Genomic DNA, 21,572 nt, shown 5'->3' with positions numbered 1-21,572 from the left:
CTCACTGAGGAGTCACTCGGTCGGGGATGGCTGGTCACATCAGGGAGACGTATACGCAGGGTTCTGCTGAACATTAAATGAGCTGGAGCAGCATTAGTAGTGGAGTGTGGCGTATTGCGGTAATTATGCATGAATTTGTATAATGACTGTTTCAGTGGGATGTGCTCCAGACTCGCTGCCTTGATACGTTTCCCCAGAGTGCGCATAAAACGTTCCACAATTCCATTGGCTTGCGGCCAGCAAGGTGTGATTTTCCTGTGATTGAATGCCAAGTATTCAGAAAATTGTGTAAACACATGTCCATTGAATGGAGGTCCATTGTCTGTTTTGACCACTCTTGGAATACCATATGCCGAGAAAATGTCGTCCAGCTCTGGTATAACATTATTAGCAGATGTTGAAGAGATAAATGAAATGACAGGGTATCGAGAATATTCATCAATTGTTACGAGAATGTATTGGCCACTTGGCAATGGTCCATATATATCGACTGCCACTTCCTCCCAGACAGCAGTGGGTAAGGCTGGTTTCACATTAGCGCTTTTTAAGCGCACGCACGGCCAGGGGTAGCTCCGCCCCCGAGCCGGCTCTCTGCCCGGCATGCCCGCCCCTTGCTTGTAGCGCCGCCTCCTAGCGCACAGCGGCGCCTGCGATCGGCGCACCCTATCTTTAGCATAGGGTGCGCAGATCGTGCGCAGGCCGTGCGCTAGTTGCGCTTTGACCTGCGCTGCGCACTGTTGACGGTGCGCCGTGCGCGCCAAAATCAAACTTTTCGGATTTCGGCGTGCTCGGCGCACCGTCAAAAGTGCGCAGCGCAGGTCAAAGCGCAACTAGCGCACGGCCTGCGCACGATCTGCGCACCCTATGCTAAAGATAGGGTGCGCCGATCGCAGGCGCTGCTGTGCGCTAGGAGGCGGCGCTACAAGCAAGGGGCGGGCACGCCGGGCAGAGAGCCGGCTCGGGGGCGGAGCTACCCCCGGCCGTGCGTGCGCTTAAAAAGCGCTAATGTGAAACCAGCCTAACGGAGACATTTGTAATGGCTCTGAGGTTGATGATGGAGTGATTAATTGACAAGTAGAACAGCGTCTACTCTTTTCTTCCACCAAGTGATCCATATTTGGGAACCACACTTTTTCTCTGAGTAACTTCTTTGTGCCAACAATTCCTAAATGACCTTCATGTGCTATCTGTATGACTAAGTTACGCAAAGTCTTAGGTACAACTAGTTTGGTACCTCGAAGAATGAGGTGTCCTTCAGTGACTGATAATTCCTCACGTACGTTTGAGAATAGTTTTAACTCTTTCAGATCAATCTCAGAATCAGGAAATTTTTCCTTTTGAATTTCATGCCACCTTCGATTTTGGATGATTTGTATTAGGGCACAGAGTGTCTTGTCTTTTGTTGTTTCATTTATAAATTGATCAAGAGAAAGTGTTTTTGGCACGGCATGATCTGTAACAAAACGTAGGTATTCTTCAATGGAGGAATGCACAGGTATATCATCATTAGTAGGATGTCTTGAAAGATAATCAGCCGGATTGCTGTATTTTCCAGGTTTGTGAACAATTTTATAGTTGTAGTCCTGTAGACGTAGGCCCCATCGTTCAATTCGTGCAGGCATTTTAGCTCTGGGATTTCCAAAAATTGTAAGAAGTGCTTGATGATCTGTGACAATGGTGAAGGGAGCTCCATAGAGAAATAAGTGAAAGTGTTCACATCCCCAGACAACTGCCAAGCTTTCTTTTTCAGGTTGAGAATATTTTGTTTCAGTGTTTGTTAAGCTCTTACTTGCATAAGAAATGATGTGAGGATTTTGATTGTTATCCTTGTACTGCGCTAGAATAGCACCCAGTCCGACGGGACTGGCGTCCACAATCAGTTCAGTTCGAAGAGCTGGATCAAAATAAGCCATAGTGGTTGTCGAGCAGAGTTCATTTTTAATTGTTTCAAAAGAGGCCTGACAGTCTTGAGACCATTGAAAAATACAACTTTGTTTTGTAAGTTCCCGTAGTGGATTGCTGATTGTTGAAAAATTCGGAATATATCTAGCACAGTAACTTGCCATTCCAAGGAAAGAACGCACTTCACTGGCATCCTGTGGAATTGAGGCTGTTCTGATAGCTTCCACTTTCTTGGGGTCTGGTTGTACTCCTTTTGCCGAGAAGATGTGACCATAGAATTCTAATGAACCCTTGTCAAACTCGCACTTCTCTTTGTTTAAAGTGAGTCCAGCAGAAAGCAGACATTCGAAGATAGCATATAGAGCACGATTATGCTCAGCTTGAGTTTTACCAAAAACCAATATGTCATCACTGTAATTAAAAGCATTTGGGATGTGTTGAATGACACTCCTTATTGCATCCTGAAAAATTTCTGCTGCTGAGCAGACTCCAAAAGTCAATCTTTTGTATCTTCTGAGGCCCACATGGGTGGAAAATGTGGTCAAGTATCGGGACTCTGGACTCAGTTCTAATTGATGATATCCCTTATTGAGGTCGAGCTTTGAGAAGACGGTGGCTCCATTTAATAAATGAATAATGTCATCAATCGTAGGTGAGATATGTCTTTCCCTCTGGATAGCGGTGTTGGGCAGGCGCATGTCAACACACAGTCTCACTTGATCAGGAGTCTTTGGTTTTGGAACTACCACAAGTGGAGAGACCCATGGAGTGGGACCAGTAACAGTTTCAATAACGTCCTCATCCATGAGCAATTGGAGTTCCTTTTCTACCTTCTGTCTCAGGTGAAATGGAATACGCCTGTGAGGCTGGGCTACTGGACGAATATTGTCATCCACATGAAGGTATACTTGAGAGTCCTTTAGTTTTCCCAAACCACTAAATAGGGAGGGAAAACTGTTCACCATAGTTTGTACATCCATATCCGCAGGGTCAGTTATGGTATGAATAACCTGGATGAGCCCTAGCTCCAAGGCAGTGTGATAGCTGAGAAGACAGCCTCCCGATCCTTGTAATGTGTGGAAAGTGGTTTTCTGCCTGTTTTCTTTATATCTAATTTCAGCATCAAATTGTCCCATTATAGCTAGAGGTGTTTTAGATCCATAAGGAAAGATTTTAGTCTGCACTTGTTGTAAGACTGGCCTTGTTTTCAATTGTTCATATGTAGTGCCATCTATGATATCCACTGAAGCTCCTGTATCTATTGTAAAGGTAATGTCAGTGTTGCAGATTGAGAGTGTAACACAGGGAGACTGTACTGAACCAGTGACAGAGGTAGTGAACACATAGTTCTCAGTCGCAGACATTTCTTCTGTGTCCTGATTTATCACTTTTACATCTGCAGATTTTGTCATAGGCAGCGGAGGCTTGTAGTGCGCTGATTTGCAAACAGCTGCAAAATGATTCCCTTTTCCACATTTACTGCAGGTTTGAACAATAGCTGGACATTTGTTCTGGTGGTGAGGGAAATCCTGTCCACATCTATAACATTTCTTCTGTTTCTGGGCTTGTTTGTCTGGTAAATTTTTCTGTTTGAGATTATGCACATGTAATTTATCCCCATTCTCCATTACGGTAGCCTGATGATCTGCTATTTCTATAGCACGGGCCATTTTGAGCAAATCATGTAGAGAGATATCCTGCTGCAGAGCCTTACGCCTTAGGTTATTAGACGAGCAGGTGACAATTATTTGAGTTAGGATTTCATCATCTACATCTGTAAAGGCACATCCATGTGCTAACTCTTTCAGCCGTGTGACATAAGTGTCTATGAACTCTTCTGGAAGCTGCTTGGCAATCCTGAATTTATATCTTTCATATCTGATGTTCTGTTTAGGGTTGAAGTAGCCAGTGAGAGCTTTAGTGCAGTTGCTGTATGTGTCTGTTTCTGCTGCAGGTAACGTACTGTATATGTCATAGACTCCTGTGCCTGCACAATGCAGGAGCAAAGCTCTCTTTCTTTTCTCCTCCTTTATGTCCATGCTTCTAGGAAATTCTCAAATCTGTTTAGCCATTTTCTCCAGTTATGGGAGAGATTAATGACATCAGTCATATCAAATTGTGGGAATGTGTGCAAGTAGTCAGCCATGATAGAGTCTCTCAGTGGTGCTGGCGTGTGAAGCGGTAAAATATAGTCTGTACTCACAGCAGTAGGTGATTATATCCCATCCTCGTCGCCAGTTGTAATATCCACACGTTATGAAGAATTCAAGGTATTAAACTTTAGATATGTTTTATTCTTCGTCCTCCAGCACACAGCATAACAGTTGCATTCCCATGCTACACAGAAGTGAAACTGAAACTTCCCTTCTCATCCTTCTTGTCTCCACCCCCCAAGTCCCATAAGTCTGGCTTGCTTAAAGAGACAGATCTAATTATTATACATTACAAGAGTGATTTCTCCCTCTTTACACCCATCGGCACACTGAGATTATGATTGTGTGGTCCTGATGTTTGCCATGGCAATTCATGAGCAAATAGCGGCTATAGAATCTCCCGGCTATAGCGGCCTGTTCAAAAGTCAGCGACGTTTAGATGGTAAAAATCAACTATTTCATTCCTATCATGCCACTTTGTCTTAATTTCTGAAAAGCAGTTTTCAATATGTCAGGGGGTGCGGTTTTTAAAATAGTATCACTTTTGGTGGTTTTCCAATACATAGGACCCCTAAAGTCACTTCAAACCTGGATAGGTCCCTAAAAAAATTATTTTGTAAATTTCATTGAAAAAGAAAAAAAATTGCTGCTACATTTTTAAACCTCCTAAAATGCTAACAAAATAAAATAGCATTTTAAAAATGGTGCTGATGTAAGGCAGACATGTGGAAAATGTTATTTATTAATGTTTTGCTATGGTATGACCATTTGGATTAAAGGGATAATTATTCAAAGTTTGAAAATTGCTATTTTTTTACATTTTTGCCAAATTTCTGATATTCTTTATAAATAAACACAAAACATATCGACCTAAATTTACCATTATCATAAAGTATAATGTGTCATCAGCGTCGGACTGGCCCACCGGGGAACCGGAGGATTCTCCGGTGGGCCCTGGCATCTGGTGGGCCCTGGCACCTGCTGGCATACAGGGCCAGCAGTTGCCTAGGGCCCCCGCTGCTCCAGGGGCCCCCAGCCAGTGGTGTGTCGCACACCATGCAGCTGCTATGGGGGCCCCTGCCAGCGGAGAAGCAGCGGGTGTCAGGAGGCAGGAGCCCCTGTCCCCGCTGCTAAAGAGAAATGAATATCATTTCACAGTCTCCACCCCCAGAGGCCCCGCCCCCAGCCCAGTAAGCTGCTCTGCATCAGGGCCGGCGCCGCCCTCAGTCCTCTCTGCTCCTGACTCACAGCCAGTGCGCGATGACGTCACTACATCGCGCACCCGCTGTGTGTCTGGCAGAGGGGGCAGCTCCTGACACTGAAGCCGGGATCAGCGTGGGAGCGAGGAGGAGAGGTGAGTATCGTGTTTTGTTTTTTTTATATATCTCTCGCTCTCTCTGTCTCTCTCTATCTATCTATCTATCTCTATTTCTCTATATATCTCTCTCTCTATCTCTCTTATATCTATCTATCTTTCTATCTCTATCTATTATCTATATCTATCTCTATCTCTATCTCTATCTATATCTATCTCTATCGCTCTATCTTTATATCTATATTTCTATCTCTACATCTATCTCTATATCTATCTATCTCTATATCTTTCTATATATATCTCTATATATATCTATTATGTCTATCTATCTCTATATCTATCTATCTTACTCTATCTATCTCTATATCTATTATCTCTATATTTATTATCTATCTAGCTACCATCTATATCTATCTATCTTTATCTATATATATCTCTATCTAATATATATATCTATCTATCTATCTCTATACCTATCTATCTATTTATCTATCCGTTATCTATCTCTATATCTTTTCTCTGTATCTATCTATCTCTATATCTATATCTATCTCTATATCTATCTTTATATCTATATATCTATCTCTATCTATCTCTATATCTATCTCTATTTCTCTCTATATCTTTCTCTATATCTCTACAGCTATCTATCTATATATCTCTATCTATCTCTATATCTATCTCTCTGTATATCTATCTATCGCTCTATCTCTATATCTCTATAGCTATCTATCTATATATCTCTATCTATCTCTATATCTATCTCTCTGTATATCTATCTATCGCTCTATCTCTATATCTATATATATATCTATCTTTATCTATTTATCTCTATATCTTTTCTCTGTATCTATCTCTCTCTATATCTATCTATCTCTATATATATCTATTATCTCTATATCTATATCTATTTCTCTCTAGTCTCTATATCTCTCTATATATCTATTTATCTCTATCTCTATATCTATATATCTATCTATCTTTATCTATTTATCTCTATATCTTTTCTCTGTATCTATCTCTCTCTATATCTATCTCTATATATATCTATTATCTCTATATCTATTTCTCTCTATATCTCTCTCTATATCTATCTATCTATTTATCTCTATCTCTATATCTATCTCTCTGTATATCTATCTATCTTTCTATCTCTATATCTATCTCTATATCTATCTATCTTTCTCTATCTATCTATCTATCTATTTATCTCTATCTATTATCTATATCTATCTCTATCTATCGCTCTATCTCTATATCTATCTTTCTATCTCTACATCTATCTCTATATCTATCTTTCTATCTATATCTATCTATATCTATATCTATCTATCTAGCTATCTCTATTATCTATATCTACCTATCTCTATATATTTCTATCTTACTCTATCTCTATATCTATCTGTTATCTCTATATTTATTATCTATCTTTATCTATCTATCTCTATCTATTATCTATATCTACTACTATACTACTACTACTATTATCTATATCCCTACTCCTAGTAAGGAACTGTTCATCTCTTCTTCAATCCTCCCCATCCACCTCACCTCCGCCTCAAAACTGTTCCTTAACATACAATCCTCTGTCTCCAAACACAGACAGCCCCCTCATGCCCTCTCCTGCTCCCACCTGCTAACACTTTCTCTGCTCCTTCTCACTGCTGGTGATATCTCTCCAAATCCTGGTCCTCCTCACCACATTCCCACAGTCATTTCTACCTCCCATCCACGCTCTATCACAACCTTCCGTAACCTCTCCAACCTTATACCCATTCACCCAGCCCCCGCTTCCCCAGTCCCACTAACAGGAGCTCTGTGGAACGCTCGCTCTGTCTGCAACAAGCTTTCCTACATCCATGATCTTTTTGTTACTACCAAACTCTCCTTCCTCGCCATCACCGAAACCTGGCTCACCCCTTCTGACACAGCCTCTCCTGCTGCACTTTCGTATGGCGGCTTCCACCTTTCTCACACCCCCCGCCCCAGCAGCAAACATGGTGGAGGAGTTGGTTTTCTCCTGTCAGATACCTGCTCCTTCACCCCAATCCCACTGCCACCCTCTGTTACCCTCCCTTCCTTTGAGGTGCACTCTGTGCGCATCTACTCCCCCTCCAACCTCCAACTGGCTGTCATCTACCGCCCCCCAGGGCCAGCCACCACCTTCTTTGACCACTTCACCACCTGGTTACTTCATTTCCTTTCCGCGGACATCCCTACTATCATCATGGGCGACTTCAACATCCCCATTGACACTTCCCTCTCAGCTGCCACTAAACTTCTATCTCTCACTTCCTCCTTCGGCCTCACTCAATGGTCTTCTACAGCCACCCACAAAGATGGCCACACACTGGACCTCATCTTCACCCGCCTCTGCTCCCTATCTAACCTCTCTAACTCACCTCTTCCTCTCTCTGACCACAACCTGCTCACATTCTCTTCCCTCTTCACTCCATGTCTACAATCCCCACCCCACAAACTTTCACACCCTCGCAGGAATCTTAAACACCTTGACCTACACTCATTCTCCGAATCCCTCCTCCCTCTTACAGATATAAGTTCCTTACACAATGCGGATGACGCTGCCGCTCTATATAACACCACAATAGCTGTAGCTTTGGAATCCGCTGCCCCACTTACACATACCAAAACTCGCAAAATCAACAGACAGCCCTGGCACACCAGCCTGACCAAAGAGCTGAGGCGAGCTTCCAGGGCTGCTGAGCGCAGATGGAAAAGATCCCACTCCAACAAGCACTTCATCGCATTCAAACAGTCCCTCACTACTTTCAAGACCACACTCGCCACAGCTAAACAAACCTACTTCTCATCTCTCATATCCTCCCTGTCTCACAACCCTAAACAGTTATTCAACACCTTCAATTCTCTCCTCCGCCCCCCAGCACCTCCTCCCTCCCCACTCATCTCAGCTGAAGACTTTGCCTCATTTTTCAAGCAGAAAATTGATAACATCAGGGACAGTTTTGGTCAACAACCCCCAGAGCCCTTCCTCCCGACTTCCCAGCCCTCCACCTTCAAAACCAACTTCTCCACCATTACAGAAGATCGACTCTCCACTCTACTCTCAAGATCACATCTCACCACCTGTGCACTCGACCCGATCCCATCCCACTTCATCCCAAACCTCACCACAGTCTTCATCCCAACCCTAACCCATCTCTTCAACCTATCACTAACAACTGGTGTTTTCCCCTCAAGCTTTAAACATGCCTCCATCACACCTATCCTCAAAAAGCCCTCTCTTGACCCATCCTCTGTATCTAGCTATCGCCCTATATCACTTCTCCCATACGCCTCCAAGCTACTGGAACAACACGTCTACCTTGAACTGTCCTCCCATCTCTCTTCTTGCTCCCTCTTCGACCGCTTACAATCTGGCTTCCGGTCACACCACTCCACTGAAACTGCCCTTACTAAGGTCACCAATGACCTCTTAACTGCCAAGAGCAAGCGACACTACTCTGTCCTCCTCCTCCTGGACCTGTCGGCTGCCTTTGACACAGTGGACCATTCCCTATTATTACAGACCCTCTCATCCCTCGGCATCACAGACTTGGCCCTCTCCTGGATCTCATCATACCTAACAGACCGGACATTCAGCGTCTCCCACTCACACACCACCTCCTCACCTCGCCCCCTATCTGTCGGAGTCCCACAAGGTTCAGTCCTAGGGCCCCTGCTGTTCTCTATTTACACCTTTGGCCTGGGACAGCTCATAGAATCTCATGGCTTTCAGTATCATCTTTATGCTGATGACACACAGATCTACATCTCTGGACCAGATATCACCTCCCTACTAACCAGAATCCCTCAATGTCTGTCCACTATTTCATCCTTCTTCTCCACTAGATATCTGAAACTCAACATGGACAAAACAGAATTCATCATCTTTCCCCCATCTCACGTGACCCCCCCTACGAACCTATCAATTACAGTAAATGACTGCCCACTCTCCCCAGTCCCACAAGCTCGCTGCCTCGGAGTAATCCTTGATGCTGATCTCTCCTTCAAACCACATATCCAAACCCTTTCCACTTCCTGCCGACTTCAACTCAAAAATATTTCACGCATCCGTTCATTCCTCACCCAAGAATCTGCAAAAACCCTAGTCCATGCCCTCATCATCTCTCGCCTTGACTACTGCAACCTCATGCTCTGCGGCCTCCCCTCAAACACTCTCGCACCCCTCCAATCTATTCTAAACTCTGCTGCCCGACTAATCCACCTGTCCCCCCGCTATTCCCCAGCTTCTCCCCTCTGTCAATCCCTTCACTGGCTCCCAATTGCCCAGAGACTCCATTACAAAACCCTAACCATGACATACAAAGCCATCCACAACTTGTCTCCTCCATACATCTGTGACCTCGTCTCCCGGTACTTTCCTGCACGCAACCTCCGATCCTCACAAGATCTCCTTCTCTACTCCCCTCTTATCTCCTCTTCCCACAATCGCATACAAGATTTCTCTCGCGCATCACCCCTACTCTGGAACTCTCTACCACAACATATCAGACTCTCACCTACCATCGAAACCTTCAAAAAGAGCCTGAAGACCCACCTCTTCCGACAAGCCTATAACCTGCAGTAACCACCGATCGACCAAACCGCTGCACGACCAGCTCTACCCTCGCCTACTGTATTATCACCCATCCCTTGAAGATTGTGAGCCCTCGCGGGCAGGGTCCTCTCTCCTCCTGTACCAGTTATGACTTGTATTGTTTAAGATTATTGTACTTGTTTTTATGTATACCCCCCTCACATGTAAAGCGCCATGGAATAAATGGCGCTATAACAATAAATAATAATAATAATAATATCTATATCTATCTATCTATCTATTTATCTATCTCTGTATCTATCTCTCTCTATATCTATCTCTCTCTATCTACCGCTCTCTCTATCTCTATCTATCTTTATATCTATTTCTATCTATCTCTATATCTATTATCTCTATATCTATCTACCTATCTATCTCTATATCTATCTCTATATATATATATATCTGTTTCTCTCTATATCTATCTCTATATCTATCTCTATAGCTATCTATATATTATCTCTATATCTATCTATCTATATATTATCTCTATATCTATCTATCTATCTCTATATCTATCTATCTATCTATCTATCTCTATATCTATCTATCTATCTCTATATCTGTTATCTCTATATCCATATCTATCTCTATATCCATATCTATCTCTATATCTATCTAACTCTATATCTATCTTTCTATCTAACACTATATCTCTATATCTATCTCTATATCTCATTATCTATCAATCTCTATCTCTATCTCTCTCTCTTTATCTATCTATCTATTGATCTATCCATCTATCTCTATATCTATCTCTATATCTATCTATTATATCTATCTATTATCTCTATTATCTATATCTATCTATCCATCTATCTATCTAGCTATCTCTATCTATCTCTATATCTCTCTATATCTATCTTTCTAACTCTATATCTATCTATCTATCTATCTCTATACATATCTCTATATCTAGCTATTATCTCTATATCTATCTCTATATCTATCTTTCTATATCTATCTGTCTCTATATCTATCTCTATATCTATCTATCTATCTCTATATCTATTATCTCTATATCTATCTATCTCTATATATCTCTATATCTATTTTTATTTATAGCCATCTATCTATATATATTTATCTCTATATCTATCTATATATGTCTATATTATTATTATTATTATTATATCTGTATATCTCTATCTATTATCTATCTCTATCTATTATCTATATCTATCTATATATCTATCTCTATATCTTTCTATTTATAGCTATCTATCTCTCTATCTATCTATCTATCTATCCATTATCTATTTTCTATCTATCTCTATATCTATCTACCTATCTATCTATATTTCTTTCTATATCTATCTTTATATCTATCTCTATCTATCTCTATCTATCTCTATGAATCTTTCTATCTATATCTATCCATTATCTACTTTCTATCCATTATCTACTATCTATCTCTATATCTATCTATTTCTACATCTATCTTTCTATCTATATCTATCTAACTCTATATCTATATATCTATATAGCATTATACCCTATGAGGGGGTGCATTATTCCCTATGAGGGGGGCAGTATTATACCCTATGAGGGGGCAGCATTATACCCTATGAGGAGGCAGCATTATACCCTATGAGGAGGGCAGCATTATTCCCTATGAAGAGGCAGCATTATACCCTATGAGGGGGGCAGCATTATACCCTATGAGGGAGGCAGTATTATACCCTATGAGGGGGTGCATTATTCCCTATGAGGGGGGCAGTATTATACCCTATGAGGGGGGCAGTATTATACCCTATGAGGGGGCAGCATTATTCCCTATGAGGGGGGCAGTATTATACCCTATGAGGAGGCAGCATTATACCCTATGAGGGGGTGCATTATTCCCTATGAGGGGGGCAGTATTATACCCTATGAGGGGGGCAGTATTATACCCTATGAGGGGGGCAGTATTATACCCTATGAGGGGGTGCATTATACCCTATGAGGGGGGCAGCATTATACCCTATGAGGGGGGCAGCATTATACCCTATGAGGGGGGCAGTATTATACCCTATGAGGGGGCAGCATTATACCCTATGAGGGGGTGCATTATACCCTATGAGGGGGTGCATTATTCCCTATGAGGGGGGCAGTATTATACCCTATGAGGGGGGCAGTATTATACCCTATGAGGGGGTGCATTATACCCTATGAGGGGGTGCATTATTCCCTATGAGGGGGGCAGTATTATACCCTATGAGGGGGGCAGTATTATATTCTATGAGATGGCTGCATTATATTCTATGAGATGGCTGCATTATACTATGTGAGGGGGCTGCTTTATATTCTATGAGGGGGCTACCCCAACTCCTGCTACATAATTAAGACATGTTCAACCTTATATTATACCCAGATATTAGCGTGTTTTACCGCATAATTGGTGGTCTGGTATTTAACTCTATGCAGCTACATAGTGGGCCCCAAGAATGATTTTCTCTGGTGGGCCCAAGGTGTTCCAGTCCGACGCTGTGTGTCATGAAAAAACAATCTCAAAATCACTTGAATTTGTCGAAGTATTCCAGAGTTATTACCACATAAAGTGACACTGGTCAGAATTTTAACATTTGGCTCCGTCACTAAGGGGTTAATTTTTAGCATTCCTAAGAATTTTGCACCCAAGACAACTGCCCCTGTGACTCACCCCTTGCTACACAATTGCCCAGTGCCCAACATTTCTAAACTGATTACTTCTCAAATAGTGTCATCAGCACACATCATATCAATCATGTCATTTGTCATAGCAAACTAAGTTTCACAAAATCTGGAGAGCCACGGGAATGAAACAGCTAATTTATAGCCAAGACCTTTTACATTTTCTTAAAGAAAAAACTTAATAATCTCAGTCAGAAGAAACAACTCCGCTGCCTCCAATTGTCAGGACAATTATGCAACTGACTGGCAACTGACCGACGAGGCCGAGACTGCTTTCACTACAAAGCCAGATGTTGGGGAACTCACAGTGAATAAATAGCATATACACATCTGATTCAAACACATGGAACATATACAGTCATGGCCAAAAGTATTGACACCCCTGCAATTCTGTCAGATAATACTCAGTTTCTTCCTGAAAATGATTGCAAACACAAATTCTTTGGTATTATTATCTTCATTTGTCTTAAATGAAAAAACACAAAAAGAATTGTCCTCAAGCCAAATTGGATATAATTCCACACCAAACATAACAAAGAGGGTGGACAAAAGTATTGGCACTGTTCGAAAAATCATGTGATGCTTCTCTAATTTGTGTAATTAACAGCACCTATAACTTACCTGTGGCACCTAACAGGTGTTGGCAATAACTAAATCACACTTGCAGCCAGTTGACATGGATTAAAGTTGACTCAACCTCTGTCCTGTGTCATTGTGTGTACCACATTGAGCATGGAGAAAAGAAAGAAGACCAAAGAACTGTCTGAGGACTTGAGAAACCAAATTGTGAGGAAGCATGACAAATCTCAAGGCTACAAGTCCATCTCCAAAGACCTGAATGTTCCTGTGTCTACCGTGCGCAGTGTCATCAAGAAGTTTAAAGCCCATGGCACTGTGGCTAACCTCCCTAGATGTGGCCGGAAAAGAAAAATTGACAAGAGATTTCAACGCAAGATTGTGCGGATGTTGGATAAACAACCTCCACTAACATCCAAACAAGTTCAAGCTGCCCTGCAGTCCGAGGGTACAACGGTGTCAACCCGTACTATCCGTCGGCATCTGAATGAAAAGGGACTGTATGGTAGGAGACCCAGGAAGACTCCACTTCTTACCCCGAGACATAAAAAAGCCAGGCTGGAGTTTGCCAAAACTTACCTGAAAAAGCCTAAAACATTTTGGAAGAATGTTCTTTGGTCAGATGAGACAAAAGTAGAGCTTTTAGGGCAAAAGCATCAACATAGAGTTTGCAGGAGAAAAAAGAGGCATTCAAAGAAAAGTACATGGTCCCTACAGTCAAACATGGCGGAGGTTCCCTGATGTTTTGGGGTTGCTTTGCTGCCTCTGGCACTGGACTGCTTGACCGTGTGCATGGCATTATGAAGTCAGAAGACTACCAACAAATTTTGCAGCATAATTTAGGGCCCAGTGTGAGAAAGCTGGGTCTACCTCAGAGGTCATGGGTCTTCCAGCAGGACAATAACCCAAAACACACTTCAAAAAGCACTAGAAAATGGTTTGAGAGAAAGCACTGGAGACTTCTAAGGTGGCCAGCAATGAGTCCAGACCTGAATCCCATAGAACACCTGTGGAGAGATCTAAAAATGGCAGTTTGGAGAAGGCACCCTTCAAATATCAGGGACCTGGAGTAGTTTGCCAAAGAAGAATGGTCTAAAATTCCAGCAGAGCATTGTAAGAAACTCATTGATGGTTACCGGAAGCGGTTGGTCGCAGTTATTTTGGCTAAAGGTTGTGCAACCAAGTATTAGGCTGAGGGTGCCAATACTTTTGTCCGGCCCATTTTTGGAGTTTTGTGTGAAATGATCAATGTTTTGCTTTTTGCTTCATTCTCTTTTGCGCTTTTTCATTTAAGACAAATTAAATGAAGATAATAATACCAAAGAATTTGTGTTTGCAATCATTTTCAGGAAGAAACTGAATATTATCTGACAGAATTGCAGGGGTGTCAATACTTTTGGCCATGACTGTATATATATATATATATATATATATATATATATATATATATATGCACACAGAATTTATACTCTGGTACAGTCACCATCAAGCTTACTAATAAGACACGAAAATTTAGCTTCCACCACCAATCGTTTATACGCACCATTTGGATACCCAACAGGTGTGGTGCGGTTTACAGAGCAAGAGGAGCAGAGCTATTAAATTTTATATACTTAATCCGGAAAGGTATGCAGTGTTTATAAAAAATATACAAAGATGTTACAAAATGGGAACAAAACAATACAATATATACAATCACATAGATTAAAAGGTATAGCAAAAGAAAAAGTACTAAACCTGTGTCACAGAAATGTCTCAGAGCTAAATTGAGGGAAGCACTCCTTTAAGGAAAAGTACAGAACCACGAGCACTGAGTCTTCCAGATTTGACTAAATACAAAAATCCAAACTCTGATTTTTATTCAATCAAGGTTAAGCCCATATACCCCCCTTGGTGAGGTCATATGGGGGGTTGGTCCTGGGATGTGATAGGTCTTTAGAAGATTATGAGATCCCCAATTTTCAAGATATCTTCTCCTCTGGAGGTCCCAGGTGGGAGATAGTGTCATCATGTTGCCTATCATGATTTTATTTTTCTATAGAGATGAAACATGGCAAAGATAGCATCATCCATCTGTCCGATATTAAGTTGGAGGTGTTAGGCTGGCCTTAGGGTGATGTGAGTGAGTGCATTATGTTCGTCATTTCGCGACATCGAAAATGTCTCCCATAAATATCGGATGGATGCAAACCCCAATATTCAACACTGATCACTGGCTCCAAAATATCTGAGATAATTTCTTTTGAACACAGGAAGTTCCTACCTCAGAAATGTAGTTCTCTGCCTTTGAGTATATGAATCCTAGACTTGGTGACTGGCTATCAGCAGTTCTCCTGTTGTAATTACCTGTTCACAACAGGAGGTCCTACTTCGATGGAGGTTGGAGTATCAACTCTCACTTTAACAGTTCCAACTAATCCCATATATTCAATGTGAGGGTGATATGTCTGCTCTCAGGAGATGTCTTTAATGGATTTTACAATTTTTATCTGCAACAATGTCCTATAGACTTTATTACAATGAGGAACTAAAAAGCACAATTGCATTCCTTAAAATAGCTCCAAAAGTGACAATTATGGGCTGGATAAATCTCATCACATACACTCCCACTCTTAGCCTTTTAGCCAAGCAAAGGCTGAGAGGGATCAGATGGCTAACTCCACTGCAGCCCTAGATCCTTAGGGCTCCATACAAATTAGTAACATTATGTTTTAGTTTCATTTTGCTTTCAAGGGAGATTAATGGCTGAAAACACACGGTGACCAGTATTTATCTGGTGTGCGCGGCCATTTTTTGAAATAGAGAAAGTTATAAGGAGGGCGGGGATTACTTCTGCTGCCCCCTGTTGCACCCAGTGGACACAACTGTCTCCGTTAGTTTAGATTTAATAGAATTTCTAACACATATTCTCATGTAAAACAGGCGATTTCATTGAAAAGTTCACTTTCAATTGCAACTATAATATGCAAATCTTTGTAGAATACAATAAGTAAATTGCTTATTTAGCAATTGAAAGTAATTATTGGTAGTGCTACATAAAGTTGCAGTAATGATCACAGATCACAACCATTTCTAATATCAGGAATGGGTACTTAAAGGGAAATTCCAGTCTCTGACATTAATAGCATATCCAATGGGAGTTTAGAAAATGGTCACCCAAGTGTGAATGAAAAGAGCTGTACATGTACCTATCCATTCTCAGAGATAAGAAATGGGGTCCCATTCTCTAGATGGGAGTTTTATTTAAATGTGATATATCTGTTAGTTATTTATAGCATTTTCTGTTTAGAAGTAATCTGTTGGGTGCTGTGTGTGATTATAACTAACAGAGTACAGCAGAGCTGATGTCACATAGTTGCAAGGGCCTGTGGACACCTACGTGATCTCTCAAACTAGGGGCGCACTAAGCTATACCTGGATTACCCCTGATGGTGGAGATGCCGGGGTCTCATACCTTGCAATGCTCCTATCATAAACTGTATCTGTTCCCTCCTCCACCCAGGGAGATGTGAGGCCAAAGTGTACAATCTACAATCATACAAATACACGCACAAAACAGAATGGGAAACAAAGAAGGAATATGAAGGATGAAACCATATGGGAGTAGACAAGGATTAACACACAAGCCAACTTCATACAGCAATCTCCTGAACAACTCTCCAACCGCCTACTCCAAACCCTGAACTCTCTGCTTCAACTCCAAACCAGGTAGTATTAACTATCACTGGCAAGGTCAGGAACAAGGATGAGGGTTTTTATACATGCTGGGAGCAACAACTCAGAACAGCTGATACCATCCAAGATAGAGAACTCAAGGAGTCCAACTAAGCAGTTTAACCCTTGCAGCAGCGGAGCAAAGAAAGCCAGAAATGCTAATAGAACAGTGAAACCATTCTAATTACCATAGGTTTATGTGTCACCAAACACTGCAATCGTCTGACCCTACTCTGTCACGGTATCCCCGTGACAGCTGAGCTTAGTCACATTACAAAGACATTTGCAGCTGCAGTTGTACTCTCATAATGCTTCAACTTCCATCTTACAGGCAGTCAGGGAAAGGACAGTATAGCAGAGCTCCTGTGAGAGGAGAGATACAACTGAAATTGTGTGTGAAATGAGACAAGGTTAAGCTATGCTGTACTTATAGTTATAATCACACACAGCTCTGCTGTGAGATCAGGAGAGCAGAGAGCAGCCATCACATATCACACTGGTAACACCTGGTAACCATTACATATCATACTGGTAAAGCCGTCTTCATTTATAATAGACTCTGAAGGCAAATGCTCTGGGAGAGCTATGTCCGGCCTATAGATCTTAAAAGCTCATTTAAGTATTAATGTGGATTTTGCTGGAATAATACATTAACATAGTTAGCAAGGCAGAAAAGACACCCGTCCATCCAGTTCAGTCCACACTCCATCAGAATAAATCCCCAGATCCACATCCCTCCAAACTGGATGGCAAATATCAAAGAATCATTGTATTCAGTTTCCTATGACGTGCATGTCCATATAGACAGCTCAGGAGGATTTATCCTAGTGACAGATGCCCTTTAAAAAGAGAACTGATATATTTTTGAAATTTATTAAGCAATGAGCAAAATGCATTTTTTTTAGGTGAAACTACAGGGCATTTTTTTTTTTTTTTTTGCTTTTTCATTGACCTCTATTATAAGTTAGGGAGCGTCTTCCTAGAGGAAAACACCAGAGGAGTGGATATATCACTTACTCGAAATGCCTGCCATTTTTGAAAGCCTGAAGCAGGTAAAAGACTGAATATATGAAGAGCAAGTCTTTTTTTTAATTAAATTTTCCTTATGTATCTCCATTAATTCCTCAGCACTTTACAGACATCATCATCACTGTCCTCATTGGGGCTCACAATCTAACTTCCCTATCAGTATGTCTTTGAAGTGTGAGAGGAAACCAGAGGATACCCACTCAAACATGGGTCGAACATGCATGTATCCTTGTGGGTTCTGAACCCAGGACCCCAGCACTGCAGAGCATTAGGGATAACCTCTGATCGTCCACATTTTCCATAGACAGGGAAATTAGTTTTTTGTAACCTGCTCCAAACATGATGAAAAAAATGCAAATGTTCAAAATTAATTTTATGACCAATTTTTAGAGCAGAAACTCAACAAAAGCTCTCCAAATTTTTCTCAAAACCTGAAAACTCAAAAACCTTCAGTTTTTGTTCAGTGACTATGTGCATACAGAGTCTTTTTGCTAAGTTTCTTTTAGAGGGAACTAAGTAGAACGTCCAAGTTTTTAAGGAGTTTTGCATTTTTTAGAAGGATTTGAAGATTTTCTTCTCAGATCCCTCTGATTCAAAAAATCTTTGAAAAACTCTGTGTATATAGCCAGTTTCCTTAGGGTAAGTGCACACTGATTTTTTAAGAGACAGTAAAAAATTAAGAGTTTTCAAGTGGAAACCACTAAAGGTTATGTACACACAGAATTTTTTTAGGAAGTTTTGATGCAAAAATTGAGCAGAAACTTAGTAGAAACTCTCCATATAGTACTCAGAAACTCAAAATTTCTCAAGAACTTGGAGGTTTTGCTGAGTTTCTTGTCTGAAAACCATGCAAAAAAGACTTTGTGTGCACATCCCCAAAGGAAACACTCCTTCTTTGGGGAGTTTTTGGAGGAGGTTTTTTGTTTTCTGAAGCTATTGAAAGAGAACCAGTCATTAGGATTTTATACCCCAAACTAACAACATGTATGTAAACGCACTTTACTACTGAGTAAATAGTGACCTTACTTGTAGAAATCCGTTTTGCTGTTATAGAGAAATCCATAGTTGAAAATGTATGCTAATGAGCTGTAAGTGCAGTGACATGTGTGACCTAGAACCAGGAGGCAGTGGGTGGAGAAAAGACAGAGAGGCAGTAGAGCTGTAAGTCCAGAGCCCGCCCACTGCACTTGCAACACATTAGCATACAATTTAAACTATGGATTTTTCTGAAACAGCAAAATGGCTTTCTATAAGAAACGTAAGGATTTACTCAGCATTAATGTGCCTTTACATTCATGCCATTAGCGTGTTGTATAAAGTCCTGATGACAGGTTCACTTTAAAAGATTTTGAACACTCAAAACAATTGAATATATGAAAAGGAATGTGTTTTTATAATATAAATTAATAGGAAGAGTGCAACGCTAGTCACTACTCACGGACAAGCCACAAGACTGGGTAGTCAAGAGGTCTGGGGTCAGATACCAACAGGGTTTGTCATAAGCAAAAAGGGGTAAGGCAAAGGCATCGGCAGGTCACAGTCCGAGGTCCGAATTCCAGGAATGTAGTGGATAAAGGGGGCTAGGCAAATGGCTGGTGAGAGGCATGGTCCAAGGTCAGACAGCAATATGAGGCAGAACATTAAAGAACAAGGCAAACATGTACCACTGAGCTAAGGCTACAACTGGCAGTAATTAAAGGCAGACAGCCAGCTAAATAGCAAGATAATCACTCAGAACAGGAGACACCTGTAGAGAACCCAGCACACCTCGGCCCTTATTGGGCAACTGGACTGTCACTCACGACACTGACAGCTCAGCACTCCCCAGCCTCAGATTGGACGGCTGAGCTGCCACTCACTACACTGAGTGGAGGAATCCAAACAGACTTTCAAGGATTTTATGAGAGATGTTTCAGGCGATTTTTCCACTGTATATTGATAATTTAGTTTGAAACGTAGATTGGGAACATAGGCCAATGTGAGGGATGACAGTCTCTGTAGAGAGCTGTGATATATGTAGATATTATCTCTATATATAAAACTAAATGTGTGTGTGTATCACCAACCAATCACGAAGCTGAGCTGTGCTTGGTTGCTATGAGCAACAGTTTTCCTTGCAACCAATCACTAAGCATCTCTCATTTCACCACAGTCGGTTAAAAGAAGCTGAGCTGTGATTGGTTGCTCTGAGCAAGTTTTCCCACTTGACAACACCCCAGCAGACACTGACATGGTGGGAGAAATCTAGCATCCCTGGGAACATAAGATCCCAGCCATTGTCTGCCTCCCAAAAAGGAGCACAGAGCACATGACAGAAATGAATCCCCCCCCTCCTGTGCCCATATACACACCACACATCCTCCATCATATATGCACATCTTCCTTCTTAAAGGGATCATTGGTATGGAAGTCAGAGAAAATCCATCCAGCACTTTGGTTTTGACCCCAGACCTCTCTTAAAGGGATCTCCGGTATGGAAGTTAGGACCGTTCTTCTCAGCTCTGTGGTTCTGACCCCAGTTTCTCTTAAAGTGATCATCATTGGTATGGAATTTAGGGCAAATCCACTCTGCGCTTTGGTACTGACCCCAAGCCTTTCTTAAAGGGATCTCCGGTATGGAAGTCAGGGCAATTGCCTTCAAATGCTCTGGTACTGACCCAGGCTCTCTTAAAGGGATCCCTGGTATGGAAGTTAGGACCGTTCCACTAAGCACTCTGGTTCTGACGCCAGGCCTCTCTTAAAAGGATCCATGGTATGGAAGTTAGGGCAATTCCACTCAGCGTTCTGGTTCTGACCCCAGGCTCTTTTAAAGGGATACCCGGTATGGAAGTCAGGGCAACTGCCTTCAAATGCTCTGGTACTGACCCCAGGCTCTCTTAAAGGGATCTCCTGTATGGAAGTTATGGTAAATCCCTCAGCACTCTGATTCTGACCCCAGGGTTCTATTAAAGGGATCATTGGTATGCAAGTCAGGTCAGGGCAAATCCACTCAGCACTCTGGTTCTGATCCCAGGCTCTCTTAAAGGGATCCCCGGTATGGAAGTTAGGGCAAATCCACTCAGTGCTCTGGTTCTGACCCAAGCCCCCTCTTAAAGGGATCCTCGGTATGGAAGTGAGGGCAAATCCACTCTGCGCTTTGGTACTGACCCCAGGCCTCTCTTAAAGGGATCTCCGGTATGGAAGTTATGGTAAATCCATCAGTGCTCTGATTCTCACCCCAGGCTTCTCTTAAAGGGATCATTGGTATGGAAGTGAGGGCAAATCCACTCATCCACTCAGCGCTCTGGTTCTGACACCAGGCCTCTCTTAAAGGGATCCTCGGTATGGAAGTTAGGACTGTTCCACTTAGCGCTCTGGTTCTGACCCCAGGCTGACAGGATGATGTGGGATATTAGGGGTAGTAGTCCGGTGGCTCTGGCTGATGGGATGATGTGGGATATTAGTGGTAGTTGTCCGGTGGCTCCGGCTGAAGGAATGATGAGGGATATTAGGGATAGTAGCCCGGTGGCTCTGGCTGATGAGACGATGTGGGATATTAGGAGTAGTAGTCCGGTGGCTCTGGCTGATGGGACGATGTGGGATATTAGAGGTAGTAGTCCGGTGGCTCTGGCTG

The 21,572-nt window shown here is 41.9% G+C and overlaps 1 protein-coding gene across 6 annotated transcripts in view; it reads right to left on the bottom strand.

The window, feature by feature from the left end:
- The window catches only part of TP73 (tumor protein p73), a 187,916-nt gene that overhangs the window by 129,134 nt on the left and 37,210 nt on the right, over positions 1–21,572 (bottom strand). Inside the window, exon 1 of one of the 6 annotated variants that reach the window (XM_073561715.1) lies at positions 19,398–19,629. The exons of the other annotated variants lie outside the window; for them this stretch is intronic. The gene's annotated coding sequence lies outside the window, so the exon portion shown is untranslated. Of the gene's footprint in view, positions 1–19,397; positions 19,630–21,572 lie in introns of those variants that run through there. 6 annotated transcript variants of the gene reach the window in all.

The sequence above is a fragment of the Dendrobates tinctorius genome, unplaced genomic scaffold (genome assembly GCF_039654945.1).
Source record: "Dendrobates tinctorius isolate UK_male_01 unplaced genomic scaffold, ASM3965494v1 ptg000326l, whole genome shotgun sequence".
Lineage (NCBI taxonomy): Eukaryota > Metazoa > Chordata > Amphibia > Anura > Dendrobatidae > Dendrobates > Dendrobates tinctorius.
The sequence above is the reverse complement of the archived record's forward strand: the minus strand, read 5'-3'. Positions and strand labels throughout refer to the sequence as shown.